We start from the raw sequence: 19,463 nt of genomic DNA on the forward strand, positions 1-19,463 counted from the left end.
TGCGAGGTTGGAACCGCTGAAGGAGGAGGATGTAAATTCGGCTTAGGGCATTCGGACTACATATGCCTGAACTTACCACTACGAAAGCATGAATTGGAAAATTTACCCCATTTCAGTTTAAAAGGTCGTTTGCCCACCAAAGGATCCCTTGAATTTACATAAATACTAGTAGGCATGGGAATATTTGTATCCCATAAGATGCAGAAACGATTTGTATTTGCATCTAATTTCGGGAGACAAATGACCTTTCCCAGCTGCGAGGCTAACAACAGGAAAAAAGGGCGCCATGTTCGAGGAAAATCCTCCACCTCAACCCACACCGCACATTTATGACGAATCAAACCCTAGTAATCTTTGGTGAGGGCCCAAGGCAAAACATAAGTCATCTGGGTATTGAAAAACAAAGGGGACATTTCAAGAAGTGTATCTCTGGCTTCACAGTCGATCAACAATCCTCGCGCTCCAAAGTAAACACCTCTGACTGCTTCAAGTTTGAGAAGAAAATCCACCCACTGCCCCACATCTTGAGCAGTAGGCATCTTGCCGGGAAAGAAGAGGATTAATGCATTAAGAGCATATTGTACGACAAGATCCATCAGCTCCTGCACGGGAATAAGCACTTCTTTATCAGGAGTCTGACTATCCCAGGCTTTGCGAGCATAGTCAAAATCCTCACTCAAACATTCTTTGATGATGGACATGGCATCCTCCGTAGACATCTCCATCTCTTTCCGACGCTTGTAAGTGTAGATGTCTATTGTCATGAGGCCGATCAAATCGAGAGGATTGCTGCCCGCACCCTGGAAACCATAATGGGCTGCAGTCCAATTACAAAGCCACTCACGTGCAGGAAGCCTCTACGGGTTGCACCAAAACCCTAACCATAACCCTAACTCTGCGCCTGCTCACACAGATCACGCTACTGTTGTTGCACACCTGCACGCGAACAGCACTAGCTCTGTCTCTTTGTCTCTCGCTACAGTTGCTGCTCACCAGCTCGCGAATAGTACCAGTTGACTCTCTGCCTATCGCAAATGTTGTTACTGACTCTCTGTCTGTCGCTGCTACTGCTGCTCACCAGCGCGCGACTACTGCTTATTTGTCCACACACCAGCGCGCTCACACACCTGCGCGCTCAGAGATCACACACCTACGCGCTGTTCGCTTTATCACACACACACACACACACACACACACACACACACACACACACCTTGTTGATGGAATTTACAAGTGTGAAACCTCAAAGCAAAGAAAATCCACAAAAAAATAAGAGATACAAAAAGTGGAGCACCATTCGAAGGCTAGTAACAATCAAAGTAAATCTTGTCGGCATCAAGAGTGATGTCCCCAACATCATGTGCAAAATGTAGCCCTTGACTAACACACACACAACTTAGTCTTAAAAGAGAGAGAGAGAGAGAGGGAGGGAGAAATGAAATGAAATGATATATTAACGTCTACAAAAGGCCAAAATGACCTATGAGACCAAACTGATTACAATGGTGAGACTAGTACCAAGTCTGGGTACAAACAAAGAAAACTACAAACTAGAAACTGAGATAGGAGTGCTACCGACTCCTATGTGTGGCTGGTAAGCTGAGCAATGGAGAGAGAGAGAGAGAGAGAGAGAGAGAGAGAGAGAGAGAGAGAGAAATGAAATGAAATGTTATATTAACGTCTTCAGAAGGCCAGAATGACCTATGAGACCAGAAAGTTACAATGTGGTGGATCTGATACAAAGTCAGAGTAACAAAAATGAAAAAATAAAATGATAGAATAAAATGCTATGGAATCTGAAACAGCTAGGTGTGATCTAAGCAGATAGGTGGGATAGCTAAATCACAAATCACAAAAGATCCAGCTAGGTGGGATAGCTAAATCACAGATCACAAAGGATCCAGCATCGGTCTCGCTGGCGGATCTCATCAATCTCCTCCATGGTCAATAGATTGACCGGGCGTCGTGCATGTTGGGCCGAATCCTCTGATGCAACCTCCGTCGATGCTGTGTAGTCCTCCGCAGTCGTGTGCGTCTGGATCTCCCTAGCTCGGTCGATCAGTGTGCCTCCAGTGTGAGGCGGCGAGCTCTCCTGTGGTAGTAGCTCCTCCGGGTGTCTAGTGTCTGCTCTAAAGAAGTCTGTCATCCGTCTCTGAGACTGGCTGGCCTCTCCTCTGATCAGGCTCTCTCTGTGTCTGCACAGCTCGAGCAAAAACAGACCCAAGCATCTCTGATCCTCGTACCGCATGACTCTGGAGAGTGGTCCGAAGCCCTCTCTGAACAGGCAGTGGAAGCGGCCGCGTATCTCGTAGTAGACGGGGCAGTGGCATGTGTAGTGCAACTCTGTCTCAGGCTCCAGGTCACATAGGAGGCATGTCCTGGCCTCTGCTGGTACTCTGTTGTATCTCCCAGTCTCGATCCGCAGCTGGTGTGAAGATGTGTGTATCTGGCCAATAGCACATCGTATCCCATGAGACAAGTGGGTGTCCATGTATCTAGATCTCGTCACAAAACCGTCCTCCGTAAGCTGGAGAAGATGCTCTCTGTAGAAAGCCATCTTCGTGCCTAGCTCCTGTGCTGGCTATATCCATGTCCTCCTGATGTCTAGTTGAGTCAGGTCCTGGCGGATGAGCCTGGTAATCTTGGACTGTGTGAGAGTCATAGAGGGTGCTTCCAGTGAGTACTGGAAGGGGGGCAGTCTGTCTATGCTGAACCCATGCGCCTGAAACCATGATGTCATCTCCCCATACCAGCATGCTGTATCTCCCTGCATGGCTAACTGTCGAGAGGACTCAAGTGCAAGGCGGACATATCTGTTTCTGGGAAGTTCCCAGATGCAGTGTATGAAGGAGACAGATCTGGTGAGCGCTTCAACCACTAGTGGGGGGGCAGCTAGCTCTGCTCGTATAATGGCATGTGGTACTGAAGCCTTGGCTCTAATGAGCCGTGAGATCATAGAGACTAGTGGCTTCTCCATGTCCCCCCATCCATCAGTGCGAACTGTCCTCCCATGATGGTCCAATGAAGGTCCCCAAATCTCAGGTCCATAGAGCAATGCAGAAGCCACCAGGGTGTCAAAGAGCCAGAGCTTCGTCCGAGGCTCCTGAAACTGAACATGTGAACACATCCTCTCCAATCTACCCAATGTTGCATGGGCTCTGGTCAATCTAGTCTCTGCTGCTCTTCTCAATGAAAATGCTGGTCCACTAAAAACCACTCCAAGGTAGGTGTAAGCATCTGTATACTCCACTGTCTCATGGCCGTATGTGAATGCGGGTGCTGACCTCCTGATCCACTATGGGGTCGTATTAAATATCATGACCTTGGTTTTACCAAGGTTGACAGACAAACCACTTTCATGGGCAAAGCTATGCAAAGCATCCAAGTGACGTTGCATCCCCTCTGGAGAGTCGGAGATCAAAAAAATATCATCAGCATATAACAATAGTGGGATCCATGTTCCTGCCAGTTGTGCACCTCTATCACCATCTCTCTCAATGTAGTCAGAAACCTCATCCACATACATACCAAACAGAGTAGGAGAGAGCGGGCAGCCCTGCTTCACCCCAATAGTGGAATGAATTGCTGTTGATAGGCCCTCTGAGGTGCGTACATGCCCCACTACTAACCTGTACAGTGCCATGACCCCCCAAATGAGCTCTATGGGTACTCCCATCTCCTGTAATCTACGCATCAATCTAGCTCTGGGTACGGTGTCAAATGCTTTGCGGAAGTCCACAAAGCTGCAATAGATCCGTCTCCCATGTGATCTGCCCTCCTCAATGATGGCTCTGAGTGTCAAGATATGGTCAAGAGTCGAAAAACCTCTCCTGAATCCTGCCTGCTCGGCTGCGCGTATCCCTTCCCTCTCTGCCCATCTACTCAGCTGCTGCTCAAGAATGGATGTGTACAACCGTTCCAGTGTGTGTCCGATCATGATAGTGTGATAATTCCCAGGCTCCATAAGGTCTCCTGACTTGAAGATAGGTACAATAGTAGATAGGCTCCAAGTATCAGGCAAGCCCTCACACATGGCACGGTTAAACATAACTACTAGGAGCTCTGCTAGTAGATCTCCTACATGCATGAAGTGCTCAGTCACTAAGCCATCATGATCATATGCTCTCCCAGTCCTCATCCTGTCAATGGCCTTCCTCACCATCTCAGCGGTGGAAAAAGCACATGTGTGGGGGCATGGATCGGGGGGGTCGGGAAGGGGCGGCTGTCCAGGAACTGTGTACAGAGATGACGCGTACTGGCCCCAAGCCTTTATGGAGGTAATGGCAGGGGGAGGGGAGTGCTCATGAAAGAGCCGCCATGCCTCACGTGAGTCCTGACTCAAGAATAGCTGGTATAGATCTGCTCTAGGCGAGCCAAAAATGCCCTCTTCTTCCGCCGCACTAGGCGTCGGAAGTCAATCTATGACTATCTGTGAGTGATGTCCCCCAAAAGCACCTCCCACTGAAGTCTAGCTCTGGTCTCTCGACATTCCTCATCATACCAGTTGTTCTGGGGCATGCTCCCAGAACGACATCTCTGCTCAGGCTGTGTGTGTGGATATGCCTCTGCTACTGCATCATGTAACGTTTGCGTCAGTATAGTAGTAAGCTCCTCCAAAGGTCGCCTTGGCTCTTCTGTACACAAGCGTCTGTAGATCCCTTCTATGTATACAGAGTCCGTCTCCCGCGTGAAGGTGTAGCGAGTAGGAGCTGCTGCCTGTGGCCTGTGTGCTACACTAAACTCGAAAGAGATGGTCAGCGACACAAGAGCATGGTCCACTGCCACACCAATAGGTCTGGGTCCAACTATGAGGTCCTGGATACTAGAGATGAGACTCGGCTGTGCCATGACATAATCCACTGTGCTAGCTCCATGTCTGTGTGGAAAGCATGTAAAACCCCCGCAACAGGACATCTCTGTAGGCCATTCAAGATGACCAATCCATGTGCAGTCCCCATGTCTATCAAGTGTCGTCCATACTCAGTATGCTCCCCATCATGTGATAGTCTGGATAGGCCTGTCTCTGCAACATCTAGCTCTCTCAGCATCTCTTCTGAAGTATCATAAAAAACTGTCTGATGATGAGCAGTCCTAGCATTGAAATCCCCTAGAATGATGATGTCACCATCTCTAGAGAACTCCCAGACGTCATCATAGACAAGGGGGACTGTCCTCTGGGTGGTGCATACACTGACGTACTCGAGGGAAAGTAGAAAATAGCAATGTAAAGATATCTGCATGTCTCTGCTCTCAATCTCACCCACATGTACCTAGCTTGCTCATCCCTGCGAGCTATGTGTATCAATGGTTGCAATTCCTCCCCGAATAACACTGCCACTCCACCTGAGCCCCGCCCTCTGTGCTCTGATCGTGTCTCCTGTCTACATGCGGTCTCCCATCTGTATCCACTAATGTGAGGCATAGACTGCCCAGGGGCCTGATGTGTCTCAGAGTAGAAGATGATATCTCTCCCACTAAAACTTTCCTCAAAAGCACCCACATCTAGACGCATAGATCCATTACAATTTCAAGTAGCAACTTTGAGTGTGGTCCCATAGGTTTCACACCGTCATGTGGAGCGTGGCTCCAATATCACCACTCTTCCATCTCGGTAAAAAGCAATCTTACCTTTTTTCCTTGCTGCTCTAATCTCTGGCACTACCTCCTGCATATGAGCTATCTGTGAGAGGGTAAGGTCATCCCCGAGGAAGATGCCCGTTTTCTTAAGAGTTGGTCTCTTCTTCAAAATGTCCTTCTTCGCTTCCATGGAGCGAAAACGAAGGATGAGTGCTCTTTCTTTCGAGGTTTCCCCCTTGCTCCCATTTTCTTGTTGCCCACTCTCCAAGCTCTTGAGTGCATCGGCTCATGAATCCCCATCAAAGCCATGAGTTCTTTTACCTCTTCGTCCACATTATCTTTGTCTTTAAGACCGCAAATCCTCACATGTAGAGAGCGCACACGCGTTGTGAAACATGCTAATCTGGCTGTTGAGTCCCTACTCTAAAGAAGTCAGTGATCCCCCTCTTTGAATGTCTCCCACTGCTTGATCTCCTCAGGAGACTCTCCTTGTGTCTGTGCAGCTCTAGCAAAAACAAACCGAGGCATCTCTGATCCTGATATCTCATGACTCTAACCAGCAATCCAAATCCCTCTCTGAATAGACAATGAAAACGGCCTCGTATCTCATAGTATACCGGACAATGACAAATGTATGTAATTGTGTCTCTAGCTCTATATGACACAACTGCCATATCCTGGCCTCTGTTGGTACTCTCCTAAATCTGTCAGTCTCAATCTCTAGCTGATGCGATGATTGTGTGCATCTAACCAATAGCACATCGTATCCCATAATATAAATGAGTGTCCATATAGGCCGGTCTGATCACATATCCATCCTCTGTTAGTTGGAGAAGATGCTCTCTATAGAAAGCCATCTTCATTCGCAACTCCTATATCGGCTGTATCCATGTGCTCCTGGTATCTAGCTGAATCAAATCCTGACGTATGAGTCTAGTGATCTTTGTCCATGTGAGAGATAGGGAGGGTGCATTCAAGGAGTACTGGAACGGAGGCACTCTATCCATGCTGAAGCCATGTGATTGAAACCATGATGTCATCTACCCATACCAGCATGTTGTGTCCCCCTTTAGTGCTAGCTGTCGGGATGACTCAAGGGCTAGCCGAGCATATCTATTTCTTAGGAGGTCCCATATGCATGAAGGATACTAATCTAGTAAGGGCCTCAACCACAAGAGGGGGGGAAGCCAGCTCGGCTCGAATAATCTCATGTGGCACTGAGGCTTTAGCCCCAATCATCCGAAAAATCATAGAGACTAGAGGCCTCTCCGTACATCTCCATCCATCAGTGCTACCAGATCTCCCATGGTGGTCCACTCGGGGTCCCCAAATCTGAACCCCGTAAAGCGTAGCTGAAGCCACTAGAGTATCAAAAAGGCACAGCTTTGTTCGAGGTTCCTGAAACTAAACCTGCAAACACATCTTCTCCAATCCTCCCAAGGCTACATAAGCTCTCGTCAATCTAGTCTCTGCTGCTCTCCTCAATGAAAACACCGGTCCACTGAAGACTACCCCAAGATAGGTATATGCATTTGTATACTCCACTGTCTCCTGGTCATATATAAATGTGGGTGCTGACATCCTGACCCACTGTGGTGTGGTGTAAAACACCATAACCTTGGTTTTCCCCAGGTTAACAGACAATCCACTATCGTGCTCAAATGTGTACAAAGCATATAAATGACGCTGCATCCCCTCTAGGGAGTCAGAAATCAACACAATATCATCAGCATATAGCAATAGTGAGATCCATGTCCTTGCCAATTTTGCTCCTCTATCACCATCCCTCAATGTAATCAGCAATCTCATCCACATACATCCCAAATAGTGTAGGAGATAGCGGGCAGTCCTGTTTAACCCAAATTATAAATCCCCTCTGGAGTGCGTACATGCCCCACTACTGACCTGTATATGGTCATGATCCCCCAAATCAACTCTATGGGTACCCCCATCTCCTGCGGTCTGCGCATCAATCTAGCTCTAGGCACAGTATCGAAGGCTTTGAGGAAATCCACAAAGAAACAATAGAGCCGTCTCCCACATGATCTTCCCTCCTCAATAATGGCTCTAAGTGTCACAATATGATCATTAGTAGAGAAACCTCTCCTGAAACCCGCATATCTTGCTGCCCGTACACCCTCTCTCTCTGCCCATCTACTCAACTGCAGCTCAAGGATGGATGCGTACAACCGTGCCAATGTGTGTCCAATCATGATAGTGCGGTAGTTCCCAGGCTCCATAGGGTCCCCTGATTTGAAGATAGGTACGATAGTATAGAGACTCCAAGTATCAGATAGGCCTTCGCACATGGCACATTTGAACATTGCTGCTGGAAGCTTTGCAAGCAGATCTCTGGCATGCATAAAATGTTCTGCTACTAGGCCATCGTGACCATATGCTCTCTTGGTCCTCATTCTGTCTCAATGGCTTTCTTTACCATCTCGGCGGTAAAGAATGCACATGTGTGCGGGCATGGCTCTGGCGGATCTGGAAGAGGTGACTGCCCCGAGACTGAGTAGAGAGATGATGCATACTGAGTCCATGCCTCCGTAGAAGTGATACCTCGTGGGGGAGAATGCCCATGGAAGAGTCGACATGCCTGACCTCAATCCTAGCTCAGAAACAACTAGTATAAATCCTGCTCTAGTCGAGCTAGAAACGCCCTCTTCTTTTGTCATACCAAACGCCAAGAAGCAATCCATGACTGCCTGTGAGTGATGACTCCTAGAAGTACCTCCCTCTGAAGTCAGGCTCTGGTCTCTCTACACTCAACATACCAGCTATTTTGGGTATACTCCCAGAACGTCATCACTGCCCAGGCTTAGTGTGTGGGAATGCCTCTGTTGCTGCATCCTACAGTGTCTCTGTCAATATATAAGTGAGCTCCTCTAGAGGTCTCCCCGGATCCTCTGTGCATAAGTCTCTATAGAGACCATCTATGTAGACAAAATCACTCTCCAAAGTAAAAGTGTATTAGGTATGATAGATGTCTATGCCAGTCAAGCTGTGTTGAACTGAAACGAGATGATAAATGTGGGAAGGGCATGGTCTACTGCTACCCCGATAGACCTGGGCCCAATTGTAAATTCTTGAATAGAGGGTATAAAACTGGGCTGAGCCAAAACATAATCTATTGTGCTAGCCCCATGTCTATGAGGAAAACAAGTGAACCCAATCGACGCTGGAAATCTTTGGAGGCCATTCAAGATGGACAGTCCATGTGCAGTCCCCATATCTATCAGATATCCCCCATATCCAACGTGTTTCTCATCCTATGAACACCTGGCCAATCCCATATCATTGACATCCAATTCTCTCAACATTTCCTTTGAGGTGTCGTGAAAAGTTGTCTGAGATTGGCCCATCCTGGTGTTAAAGTCTCCCAAAAGAATGACATCTCCATTCCTAGAGAACTCCCATATGTCCTCATCCAATATCATGTAGGGTGACTGCCCCTTGGGCGATGCGAGATGTACTAGGGACAAAATAGCATATTGCAATGAAGAGTGGCCTCCCTGTCTCTGCTCTCACTTTGACCTACATATATCTGGCCTGCTCATCTCTCCGAACAATATGAATGAGGGGCTAAAGCTCCTCCCTAAATAGGACTCCCACACCTCCTGACCCATGTCCTCTATGCGTTGATCTCACATCCTGCCTATAAGTAGTCTCCCAATGCTATCCCGTCACTCTAGGTAATGTGCTGCCAGGAGTCTGATGCATCTCTGAGTAAAAAATAATGTCTCTTCCCTTAAAAGCTATCCTCAAATGCGCCTACATCTAGCTTCATAGATCCATTGCAATTCCATGCTGCCGTTTTCAGGTTGGTCCCATACGTCTCGCACCGTCATCATGCGGTGCGTTTTTCCAACAACACTACTCTCCCTCCCCTATAGAAAGCTAAGCAAGATGTGTTAATCATGCAAGTTGACATTGCTAAGGCCTTTGCTACAATCCATTCAGACTTTATTGCAACTGTCATGACGGCTTGGATTTGGGCCTAAACTTTGTGATGTTATCTGTTGGCTTTACGAAGGTGAGATAGCATAATGCATTCTTGATTTGAAACTTCCAATTTCAGATGCTCGGAGCCTCAAGGCTGCCCGCTTAGTGCACTGCTTTATGCAATTGCAACACATCCTATGTCGTTATATATAGATAAACTCACCAAGCAAGGTATTTTTTGACGCCTTTCCATGCCGGATGGATAATGTTTTGTGGCTAAGGCTTATGCAGATGATCACGAGTTTTCCAACAGAATTCATCCCAAGATGTACAAACATTTATGGATGCATTGTCACTTAATGGTCTGGTTGTCGGCAAACATATTGATTTCACAAAGTCATATCTTTTGTCTCTTTCATATTATGGCACATTTATGGCCTAGTCAAATCGTTCCTTGGTTACCATATTGGTTGGGATGTCTTATCAACAAAGGACGTTTCCTGGGTTTTTACTCATCTTGAATGTCTGATCCTTTTTGAAATCTTTCTATATGGCCACCACATGTATGTCTACTGCTAGTTCATTCTCTCATTATTGCTTACATACAATTTCATATTCCGTTATTAGCTTGGAATGCAAAGCATATTGATCACTTTATGTCCAAGGCCATAGAATGTTTATGGCAAACCAAATCTCGTTGCATCACCAAAGTTGCATGGTGGACTTAATATTCTTGATATTAACTTCCACAAGCTTGCTTGAAAGGCCTCTTTGCAGCCTACATTTCTTCATCAACAACTGTGGACTAAGATGTCAGCAGCTTTGGATGGACACATAAAGTTCAAGTGATTCTGGTCATTGGAGACTCGAGTCTATAGATCTCATTATGGACATGTTTCTGGTGGTTTCTTTTATGCCACCTCTTTGATCTTGGCTTGCCACACATGAACCAGTAATTGTGCTCTTAGAGTATACATTAGAGTAGAGTCTATCTACAGCCATTAGCATATAATCTCTCTATGATAGGTATACGTCATGTTGATGATGTAGTTGATGTAGATGGTACGGTTCTTTCTTTTCCCATGGCTGTTCAAAAATGGAATTTGGGAATGTTTCATCGACCAATGGCGAGAGCTATTAGTCACCATCTTACACCTTTTCAATCAATTCCTCCACTTGAGATTATAAAGCATTTGCATGATTAGTGTTTTGATTGCCATGGCTACTCTTCCTTTGGTTTTCATGCGCTTGCTGACTTGAGTGCATATCGCTTGCTCATTCTCCCACCTTGGATTTCAGAGCATGGAATCGGTTATGGAATTTCCGCAAACCTCTGCTGGTGAACAAACATTCTCCACAAGATTTGGAAGTTTATATTGCCTCTTAAACCGTCAAGTTTCTTTTGGCGCCGTCTCACAATTACGCTTCCTATTGGAGTCACATCGGTGCATTGCTTCTTTATGTTGTTGTTGCCGCAAGTGTGCTAAGATAGTACCTCAAATGTTATGGCATTGTTCTTAAGTTCATAATTTTTTGTGAGGTCACAAAAAGGCTGCAATATCGTTTCTCTCGCTGTCGTTTTGGAAGATTATTGTGGATTTTTGGTCAATTGAATCCACCATTGTCAGATTAATAGTGTAATCTTTCTTGGGAGCGATTCTAGGCCCTTAGGGCTGTTTATCATACAGCAATGACCTTCAGCAAGCTTTTGTCATGTGAGCAGTTCTTCAGTTTTACCCTACCCATACTTTTGCACTTAGCTCCTTCAGCCCTTCGTGATTGTTTCCATGTGGAGACATCACACTCAGTAATTTGAGGTTTCCTACGACTATTTTCAGCTCTTTGGCAATTGTTTCGCCCATCTTGATTGGCCATATCTTGTACATTCCTCTAATCACTGAAACATTAATATACCCAAAAATGTGTGTGTGTGTGTGTGTGTGTGTGTGTGTGGACCATTTTGTCTCATTTGTGGCAAACGCGTGCTCACAAAAAAGGTTTGCGCTTGATATCGATGGCAAAACTTTGTACACCAAAGCACTTTGAAGGTTTGAATATTTTGGACCTGCGTAGGCATGTCATTGCTAGGAAGGCTATGCTTTTGCCTACACTTGTGCATCAATCTCAGCCTTGGACTCTTATGTTTGCACACTTGAGTCAGCATGTGGTTACATCCTCATTTGGTCACTGGCAATCATCCATGTGGGAGGCAGTATTTGGTAAGATGGATGGTCGTATTCCTAGATGCCCGCTTTCTTCCACCTTGCTTCGTGCGGAAAGCCTTCATTGGAGTCAGGTTTTTTCTCTTACTTTGGTCGATCGCTCGCCTCACCAGGCGTATTTTCTCTCATGCCGTGGCATTCGAGTGGTTGAGGATGTAGTGGATGCAGCTGGTTTTACTTTCAAGTTTCCATTTGCCGCTCGCCGCTTTGGATTGGGCATGCACTATCGCCAGTTTTGGAGAGAATTACAACAAATGTTGACTGGTTTTTTGCCCGTTTCACCTTTGGCTGATGGTGATCGAATGTTTGACTGGAAGCTTGGGAAAATGCCATTTCAAGATATTTCTGTTGGCCGGGCATATGCTCTTCTTCTGCCTCGTCCATGGATTGCTGATCATTGCAACGCTATTTGGCACATGCATAAATCAGATATTTGGTGGCGTAGGATTATATCTGCAATATGGGAAAGCCGTTTTCCATTGAAAGAGCGGTTGTTGTTTTGGCGGTGTTTACTTGGTGTGCTCCCAGTGGGTACCTTTCTTCGGAAGCGCCGTATCCGCCCTCCATCATGTGTCCGTTGCTTATCTGTCGAGGAGGATGTTTGTCACCTCTTGTGGGATTGCAGTGTCACTCGAGAATTCCTTCGTCGGATATCTGCATGTATGCGGCTACGTTTTCCCTCGACGGTCTTCCATAAGCGGTTTTGGGTTTTTGGTATCTTCTCGCCGACGTTGCAGTGCTTTGCAGCCTTCTTCATGTGGGTCAGGTTTTGGGCATATTGGAGCCTGTGGCGACAGCGTAATGGCTATATGTTCCATAGCATTCACACGGATCCTCTACCTTTCTTCAAGATTTCCTTTCGGAAGTCTCTGCGGTTTGCCTTGGAAGTTGGTGATATCACGGCAGAGATACATCAGCTTTCTTATGAATGCTTTTAGATATTTTGTACAGCTGAACACTGTTGTGTTCCTTTCCTTGTACATCTTTTGGGTGGGTTTTCCTCTCTTTGAGGTTTCCCACAGATACTTAAATCAAATTGATTTACAAAAAAGTGTGTGTGTGTGTGTGTGTGTGTGTGTGTGTGTGTGTGTGTGTGTGTGCGCTGAAGCCTGATGTGCATAGTTACAGGGGACAGGGGGGACGGGCCCTAGGGCCGGGGGACGGCCGTAACCGGGCCGGGAACAAAAGGGGACGCCTTGGGACGGCCGGATTTCTGGCCGGACGGGCGGGTCGCAGGGGGACGGACCGGGGACAGCCGGAACGGACGGGGTCGGCCGAGAACAGCAGCAGTCAGGCGGGCTGAAAGTTACCGTTTATGACCGTTTTAAACGGCTCTGTGCAGCCCAACTGCCACATTTTGGGGGGCCTTGGCCCTTGGGAGGCTATAAAAGGCTCCCTTGGGCCTCTTAATACTCATAGTCTCATTCCAATTGGCAATTTCCCTCAAGCTCAAGCTTTCCTCTCTACTCAATGCTCATTGCTCAAGCCTCATAGCCTCATTGAGTCATTGCTCAAGGCTCAAGCATGACCATTGACTACTCTACACTCTAGTATCTACCCTTGAAAGTTGAGTCTCCACTCTCAAGTCTCTCCCTCTTCTACCCACTTTGAAGTTTGAAGCTCTCCTCTCCCTCTTCTACCCACTTTGAAGCTCTCCTCTACTCTCTCTCCACACAAGCTCTCCTCTAACTCCTCTAACTTCTAAGCTCTACTCTCTCGAGTCTCTCCACCGTCATGTCATCTCAAGCCAACTCCACTTCTCAAGCCGGTTCTTCTCGAAGGAGGCCCGCCGTGCAAACGTGGTCGTGGTGGGATGAAGTCGACTTTAGCACGCGTGGCAAAGGTGGCCGTGCAAGACCATGGACATGCAAACTATGCCCATACAAGAGAACGGGTGGTTCAAACAAAGTGCGAGCCCATCTTCTTCATGAACCCGGTCACGAGGTGAAGTTTTGCCCTCATGTAGCTCCCGAGAAGAGGTTGGATCTTCTTGAGAAGCTCACGGTGTATGAGGTTGCGGAAGCGGCCAAGAGGGGCCGTTTTGTTGCCGTTGATCCCTCCGCCACGGCGACACCGCGAGAGCAAAGGGAAGCCAACCTTGACGACATCTCTCGAAGCTTCAAGAGCCATGCATCTACACCGTCCTCTTCCATTCCGCATCGCCAAAGCACTCTCAACGAAAATTGGAATCCTAAATTGAAGGAAGAGGTGGATAGGTCGGTTGCCCGATTCTTCTTCCACGACCACATTGCCTTCCATGCTTCGCGGTGAGTTTCCCTTGGCATATGCACATTGCAATCTTCCATTTTGTATTCATAATGAGTTATAACTTCTCGACTCTCGACTCTGCATACTAACACAAGATGCTCTATTTTGTGTGGATAGGTCTCCATACTTTCGAACCATGGTTATGAAAATAGGGGAATATGGTTCCTCTTATGTGCCACCTTCATCGGAGAGGCTTCGCACCACCCTCCTTGACAAAGAGAAGCTTGCCGTGGAGCAAGCGGCCCAAGCAACAAAGGATTTGTGGGAGACCAATGGCGTCTCTCTCCTTGTAGATGGATGGAGCGACACCCGCAAGTGGTCCATCCACGGGGTGGTGGCCTACTCTCGGGGGGAGATGTACTTTGTGGAGTCACATGATGCATCCTATAGTGGCAAGGCCGCCAAGATGCTTGCTACGGAGTGGACAAGCACCATAGAGATCACCGGCCCGGAGAATGTCCTTTGTATGGTTGCAGATGGAGAGGAGTCAAATAGGGCAGCCGGAGCTATCATTGAGGGCATGTATCCCAGCATCCATGTCACATTTTGCATGGCGCATTGCCTCAATAACCTCCTCAAGGACATAGGGAACATGTCATGGATTTCACCCACCATTGGTGACGCCTCTCGCATTGTCTCCTTTCTGCTCAACCATCAAAAAGTGCGCCATGAATTCTCAAAGAGGAGCCACTTGTCCTTGCTCAAATATTCAGAGACAAGATTTTCATTCAATTGGCTTATGCTAGGCCGCTTGTCTACATGTGGCGGAGCCTTAAGGGGCCTCTTTCTCAGTGATGAGTTCCAGGCCATGCCGGAGTCTACATCAGTAGTAGGATTGAAATGCCGAGAATGGGCCGACGACGCCGCTTGGTGGGAGGAGGTGAAGACTCTTGACGCCATGGTCAAGCCTATTCTACACCTACTTCGAGTGGTGGATGGCTTGCAGCCATGCATTGGCAAAGTCTACAAAGCCATGGATCGGATGATAGAGGCACTTGAGAAGCTTGTGCCTGACCCTATTCAGTATGCGGAGATTCATGGCTTGTGTGAGTCAAGGTGGAATGGATACTACTCTCCACTTCATGCGGCAGCTTATGTGCTTGACCCTGAGTTTCAGGGAAGGCGTCAAGAGACCGACAAGGAGGTGAGCAAAGGATGGCGGCTTGCATTGGAGCACCTTGAGCCTAGCAGTGACATTAGGCGCAAGATTAGAGACAAGCTACTCAACTACAGGCAAAAGAAGGGCTCCTATGGATGTGTAGATGCACAACTTAATCGCAACAAGATTGGCTCGGTTTTGTGGTAGGAGGACTATGGAGGAGATGACCCACATTTGCAGCACTTGGTTGTTCGTGTCCTTAGCCAAGCATGTACCACTAGTTGCTTGGAGCAACTATGGAGTGTGTACAGCCACATTGCCTCTAAGAAGAGGAATCGCCTTGGGGTTCAGAGGGCCAATGATTTGGTGTTTGTGAGCGCTAACTTGCGCATGCTTGCCAAGAGCGTCACACACAAGGCAGATCCTTTCACTGAGTGGGAGATGGCACAAGAGAATCCATCTATGGCCGATACTCTTTTGGAGGAGCTAGAGGAGGACTTCGAGCCTTAATGCAAGCCTCCCGAGCCCTCATACGTCGCTGACGACCTCGACTACGACGACGATATGGAGATTCAGCAGGCGAGCACTTCTTGAGTTTGATGATCATTGATCACTCGACTCTCGAGTCTAGACTCTTGAGTCTACGACTCTACGTACTACATACTACATAGCCCTTTGTACTTTTTGTTATCCTTGAGGCCTCAGGCTTGTCCTAAGTCCTTTAGGCTTTTTGACTCTTGAGCCCTTGTGGCATGCACTTCTCATTTGTATCCATTGATCATTTTGTATCCATCGATCATCGATGTTTTATTAGCACATTTCAGCCTATATGACTCGTGTTCTTTTGTCTATTTAGTGTAAATTTATGGTCAAAGTGATGCTCTATGTGTGTGGCATGTGTGTAGGTCAAAAATGCCAAAAAAACTCTCTTTTTTTTTTCCGTTCCGACCCCCATCCCCGTTTCCTGACTTTTGCCGTCCCGACCCCGTCCCTGTCCCCGACCCGCCGTCCCATGTAACTATGCTGCTGTGTCGGTGGTGTCCTGCTCGCGAACCCTAAGCCTGCGCAGTCTGCAGCAGCCCTTCCACCTCGCGAGTCGCAATCTGCCCACAGGTTGGTGCACGCCCTCATCTGTGTGTACTCCGTGTAGGTTTGTGGCCAGCGTGACCCTGCCTCTGCCTCCAAGACTGTTCGCACGCCACTCTGCCCAGCCTGTGGGGGTCTGTGTGTGCGCGCGTGTGTGTGTGTGTGTCTACCAGCGCCTGTGTACGTGTGTTGACACCTGTTGTGCCAGCGCCTTGACAGTCGGGCAGCAGTGTTAGGGTTTCGAAATTGGACTACAGTAAGTTAGGGTTTCACAGTCAAGCAGCAGCGAGTTAGGGGTTCAAAGTGGGACAGCAAAGCGTGAAGGTCTCGGAACTGGCAGCTTGGGTGTGCGCGCGGTGTCCCACTAGAGAATTCCCTGCGGCCTCCCTCAACTCTGTGCCATTTGCAGTTCAGGCTTTGCCTTGACAGCTTGCTTCCGACGTAGGTTCTGTACATCTTTAGGTTTTTCAGTTTGATTAAAGTTTTCAAGCAACAGGTTCCTGTACAACGAGCTTGTGTGTGTCTGTCGGTGTCGATAGCAATCAAATATCCAAAAACCCAAAAAAAAATATTGTGCGTGTGTGGGAGCTTCACATGGATTCGGCCGAGCAGTGTATATACAAGCGCCGGAAGGCCATGGAATCTTCGGACATGGATGCTTTAAGCCTTATCAAAGAATGTTTGCATGAGGATTTCGAGGATACTCGTCAAGCCTGGGAAGGATCTGCTCCTGACATGGAAATGTACATTCCTAATATGCGCTCAACGCGGTGATTCTTTTTTTCTCGGGAAGAATGCCTACGGCTCAGGATGTAGGCCAATGGGTTGATTTCTTGCTCAAACGGCAAGCAGTCCGAGGGGTTTACTTCGACGCGCGCAGGTTCTATGAAGTCTTGTTGGCCGACATGGATGCTCGAGACGCTTTGCTTCAAATGTCTCCTCTTTTCTTCAATACGCAGATGACTCATGTACTACCCTGGGCTCTCACCAAGGACTATCAGAGTCTCATTCGTCACAAGTGTCCCGTTTGGGTTGAAGTGGTCGATTTTCCTCACACCTAGCATCACTTCTTTCCTTTGCTAGCTGCTCAGTTGGGCAAAGTCATTTGCCCTCCGAAGCTGGATGCAAATACAAACCGTTTTTGTATTCTGAGGGACACAGATATCCCCACACCAAGAGGTATTTCCATCAATTCTGGGGACGCAGTGGTTGGCAAGCGTCCATTTTAAGCTTAAGTAGGAAAGTTTGCAAACTCTTGTTTCCGATGTGGCAAATTCGGTCATATGCAGTCCGAATGTCCGGAACCCAGCCTGCAATCACCGCCTTCAGCTGTTTCTACTCCTCAACCCCACTCAAATCCGAAATCTTATGCTGACATTCAAACCAAAGGTGTTTCAACCTCCTCTCCGACAGCTGGGGTGAATAAAGGCAAGGGGAAACAACTACAATTGTCTGCACTTTTTGCCTCTCCGAACATTAAAGACAAAGGCAAAGAACCGGCTTCAACCTCCCAACTTGGATGTTGCCCAAGAAACCCGTTAAAGTTGCTACAGCCCGTATTTCGGCATCTTCTCATAATTATGTGCCCCCTTTGAAGAATGTAGCTCAAAAAAAGCTCCCTTGTAATGACAACACGTCTTTGGCTGAAGCCTGGGACAAGGTAGTCCGTTCTTATAAGGAAGTTGTTACAGGTGAAGCTTCTTCATCGCAAGGTGCTTTTACTTTCAATCTTCCGAGTCCAGGTCTTGACCCATCTCCTCAGGTGATTGCAGCCGAGGAGGATGTGTCGGTGGGCATTGGTACTTGAGTTTTTTCCCATTTTCTCATTTCCTCGCCCACTGTATATAGCATATCAGAATGCATAGTTCTTTGAATTGCATCTCCTATAATGTGCGTGGGTTATGCAATCACGACAAGTGGCGGTTCACCTGGCACTACGTACATACATGTCAAGCGGATATTGTGGTTCTTCAGGAGCATAACGAGCATCAATTTGAAGGACAGACCTCTTACCTTACAGGCTACTAGATAGCTTATGTAGGCTCGGCCGGCGATTCTGGTGTGCTTATACTTGTTCGGCACGAACTCTTCCCAACCTTGGTTTTCAATGACCCGGCTGGGAGATGGATGGTCATCCAATGTATTGTTAATGGAGAAGTTTTTGAATTTGGAGGCTTATATGCATACACAGCTTCTGCAGATAGGGCACGGTTGTGGAGTGCTATCTCTTCTTATTGTTGGCGTTCCAATGCCTTTCTCTGCAGGGATTTTAATAATCCACCAAACCTTGCAGATAATACTACTGGCCATTCTAAAAAAAGGAAAATTAGTATTTGCTTTAGTTCTCAGTCGTGGTCCGGTTAATGTAGTCAGAGTTCCCGTGCGTCTTCAAGCGTCGTAGAGCCATGGAAAGTGTTTCGGAGAGTGCTTCTGAAATCAAAACTTGTCTGTATGAAGACTTCGAAGAGGCCCGAAAAGCCTGGAATGGTCAGGCACCTGCCCTTGAGGTGCGAATTCCAGTACAGGACCTGATGGATCCGGTAGCGCAATATGCCATGAATGCGGTCATTTTGTTTTTCCCTGGCAAAATTCCTGTTGCGCAGGATGTCGGACAATGGGTTGATTTCCTACTCAAACGTCAAGCTGTCCGAGGCGTTTATTTTGGTGCTCGGGGTTTCTATGAGGTATTATTGGCAGATACTCAGGCTAGAAACCTCTTGCTGGAGATGTCTCCTCTCTTTTTTGGCACGCAGATGACTCATGTTCTACCTTGGGCACTTACAAAGGACTATCAAAGTCTTATTCGTCACAAATGTCCTATGTGGGTGGAAATTGTTGATTTTCCCCGCACGTGGAGGCATTTTCTTCCATTGTTGGCTGCTCAACTTGGCATGGTCATTTGCCCGCCGAAATTGGACGCGAACACTAACAGGTTTTGCATTTTGTGGGATACGGATAAGCAAACCCCGGATGGAATTATGGTCGATTCAGGGGATCCTTGGGTGGGCAAGCGCCCTTTTAAACTTAAATGGGGCAAATTTGCTAACTCCTGTTTTCGATGCGGTAAATTTGGTCACATGCAATCTGAATGTCTTGAACCAGTTTTGCAGCCCCTTCTTTCGGCTGTTCCTTCCTCTAACCCTGTCCCTATAGGCAAATTTGTTGGTGAAGCTAAATCCAATGGAATCCCTGCAATGAAGGTGGCTTCTAATGCAGATAAGGGGAAAAACAAAAATCCACCGTCTGCGGATGTTGGGAATGTAAAT

General features: G+C 47.4%; 1 protein-coding gene across 2 annotated transcripts in view; it reads right to left on the reverse strand.

Annotated features, from left to right (window-relative positions):
• Nucleotides 1–19,463, reverse strand: part of LOC147432494 (uncharacterized) — a 166,502-nt gene that overhangs the window by 107,788 nt on the left and 39,251 nt on the right. The gene's annotated exons all lie outside the window — the stretch shown is intronic.

Source organism: Adiantum capillus-veneris, chromosome 20 (assembly GCF_014529385.1).
Source record: "Adiantum capillus-veneris isolate H3 chromosome 20, ASM1452938v2, whole genome shotgun sequence".
In the NCBI taxonomy this organism is placed as follows: Eukaryota; Viridiplantae; Streptophyta; class Polypodiopsida; order Polypodiales; family Pteridaceae; genus Adiantum; species Adiantum capillus-veneris.